Genomic DNA, 3,405 nt, shown 5'->3' with positions numbered 1-3,405 from the left:
TGGATAAATTGTCCTCTGACCTCCACACTCACACTGTGACATGTGCATATGCACATATGGATGTAAAATAGCTAATTGAAAATAAATAGTTACATCTATTCTTTGCTCATTTCTCACATTTTTCTAATTTCTCTGATTCCATGTTATTATTGCCTTATCTTACTTCCTTAAATTTTTACGGTAAATATTCTACTTCACTTGTCTGTAAAAACCATAAGACAACATACTTCTAATTCTTCTCAGTCATCTTTTTTTTTGCTGCTTTATACATTTAACATATGCTATAAATCCAAAATATCTGTTTCTACAAACGTTAGATTATTGGATTATGTCCGGAAGTTCCCAGGTTATGCACACATTCAAATGTACGTGCCTTCTACATATGATGAGCCTGTTGCAGGTATTCATCTTCGTTAGGTTGATTTGAAAGATTTATTTCATGTGTATAAGTATTTTGCCTGTACATATATATGTGCAGTAATGTGTCCAGTGCTCACAGAGGCCAGAAGGGGGCCTTGTATCTCCTGGAGCTTGAAACATAGACAGTTGTGAGCTGCCATTTGGGTACCAGGAATGGAACCTGAGTCCTCTGCAAGAGCAGCTGTCAGCTGAGCATCTCTCCAGCCCCCAGTTTTGTTTCTTATCTAACATTTTCATTTAACTCTTTCTTACAGCTACTGTCTTCCAGCGGAACTTGCTCATCTTTTCACATAAATTGCTTTTTCTGTCAGACCTTTCCTAAGGTCCTGATATCCTATTTGCTAAATTCCATTCTGCAATTTAAATGTCCTCTATCTGATAATTTTACTCTCTGGCTCATATGCTGATCATATTTTTTTTTACATTTTTATTTTTTTCTGTTTTATGATTCTGTATTGAATGTTAGATAGACATCATGTGCAAGACAGAAGCAGACTCCAGCAGACGAGAGCCACACAGGGAGTGAGCAGGCCTCTGGCACTAAAGACTGCTAGTGTAACAGGCTAAGACAGTGTAGCTAGAAGTGGGGCTGAATTGGAATGAAGTTGTTGCCATGGTTACTGTCTACATACCTCTACCTTCCAATTCTCCAGTGTCACCTTCAACCTACAATAGTTGGGGCTTTCCAGGCATTCCCCCTCAATGGTCTTGATCCATCTACACTCTCTGCCTTCCTGTGCTCCTGCCCCTCAGAGCATCTCTCTCCACCTTGCCACTCCTCCACCTAGCAGCAACTGACACTCTTGGTTGTGCAGGCTCACCAGCCAGGGCAGGGAGAACAACTCTCTGTTGTCCTGGCCCAGTCTCAATAGGAGACAGGCTCTGGTACAGAATCCTGGGTGTAGGGATGGACAATGATGGGAAATGTTAACAAGAATCCACTGTTTCTTGCTGGCTGTAAAGAAAGTTCAAGATCCTTAACCTGATTTATAAATACATGGGTACATCTGTTCAGACTTCTTCTTCAATCCTCAGACGCCATGGATTCCTTTGAACTCATCTCTGTCACAAGACCTTTGTACTTGGGGAATCTATCTGTCCAGCAGTAGCTTTCTAGCTTTCTCCATGCTCCCCCACCCTGTGAGTTTTCAAGGATAATTTTATAAATTGTACTTTTATTTTAAACTGTGTGTGTGAGTGTATGTCTCTTTGTGTGTGCACATGTATGAGAATGTCCGTGGCGGCCAGAGGAAGGTGTCAGATTCTCTGGAGCTGGAGTTTTCAACAGTTGAGAACTGTTTGATGAGGGTTTGGGAACTGAACTTTGGTCTTCAGTAAGACTAGAAAGTGCTCTTAACTGTACAGCCACATCTCCAGCCCTTGTTCTCTTCTGTCATAAGAGAATGTGATGACTGAAATCCCAAGCTCACTTCATTTGTCCATGAGATAATGCATACTCATACTACCAGATGTAGATCAAAGAAACAGACATTCACTGCCCACCTCACTCCCAACAGCAAGTTACCTGAAAGGCTTAATTTATGGTACCTCTGCATCGTTCTTTCTGTTTCTCTAGCACAGCTCTGACTTGATAAAGCCATCCTCAGTCTCCCGGGTGAGTCGACTAGAAAGGCATTCTGCAGCATCCTTTTTAAATTGAAACACTGTAAAGGTTTAGTCACTGGAATAAAAACCTACACTTTTCTTTTTCCTGTTTCTCCCCTTCCTTCTTTTTTATCCAGAAGCTACAAACCAGTAGTTTCCTTCTTTTAATCCTGGGCAAAAAATATGTATTAAAACTTTTAAAAAATATTTACTTATTTTTACTTTATGTGTGTGAACATTAGCCTACATGTACGTATTATGTGCCCCAGGTGCATGCAGTGCCCACAGAAACCAGAAGAGAATGTCAGATCCCCTAGAACTGGAATTACAGGGGCTTGTGAGCTGCATATGGTCTCAGAGAACCTGAGTCCTCTGGAAGAGCTACAGATTCTCTTACCATCTCTGCAGCCATTGCACTATAACTTACAATTCTCAATTTTGCTTTCCCAAATATCTCCTTACCACGTTTGCCTAGTAATTTGGTACCTCCCAGAGTCATGTCATCTGTAAACTGGACAAGCATATGCTTACACTTTCACGTGTCTTATAAGGAAAGGTAGACTGAGTTTGGAAAAACACAGCTTTGACTGACATCAAGGGGCATCTCTGCCCACAGAAACAGACCAACAGCTCTTGAGTCTGCTCAGTCAGGGGATGCATTGCCTCCCGCGATATGTTTCTAATATTTCTATAAGATTTCATTGGGATTTTTTTTCTAAAATAATATTTCTCCAAAGCCCAGATAGGTCAAGGTTTCTTAATATCCTTTATCAAACAAGATCCAAATGATCTCTTGACAGCCACGTGATCCCTCATCTTGGGTACATGCAGTAAAGTTGCCACTGATCCTTGAAATAGTCACAGACCAATATAAATGTCTTTTTTTTAAAAAAAAATCAACATTGTATAAATATTGTTGCTAAATATTTAAGGGGAAAGTGACATCCTGTTTTGTTAACCCAGAAAAATAGACATCTTAAAGGTGGTGATGTGCTGTTTTTTTGCCAGGAAATAGTTGTAACTTGGAGACTGGTTCATTAATCAAATGTACAAAGTATTTCACTCATCAATACACCATATATTATCAGTTTAGCCAGGCAATTAAATATATCCATAACAGTTCTCTTGTAAAAATATGCAGTTAATATTTTGGAATACTATAAACAATAGTCAATAACTCAACTGTATTGCTAACAGTCTAAATTTCTCAAAACATGCTCAGCACAGAGCCATAGGCATAATATTTCTTGATAAATATAAATAGAAAGATTGCCTATATATTTAAAACAGGGTAATTTGCATATTAGGATGATCAGAGATCTAAATTCTAAGAAGAGCTTGTGTGGGAGGAAGGAAGAAGATTGTGTACAGACAGAATTA

Source organism: Grammomys surdaster, unplaced genomic scaffold (genome assembly GCF_004785775.1).
Source record: "Grammomys surdaster isolate TR1022 unplaced genomic scaffold, NIH_TR_1.0 206, whole genome shotgun sequence".
Classification (NCBI taxonomy): domain Eukaryota; kingdom Metazoa; phylum Chordata; class Mammalia; order Rodentia; family Muridae; genus Grammomys; species Grammomys surdaster.
This window is presented reverse-complemented; position numbering follows the sequence as displayed.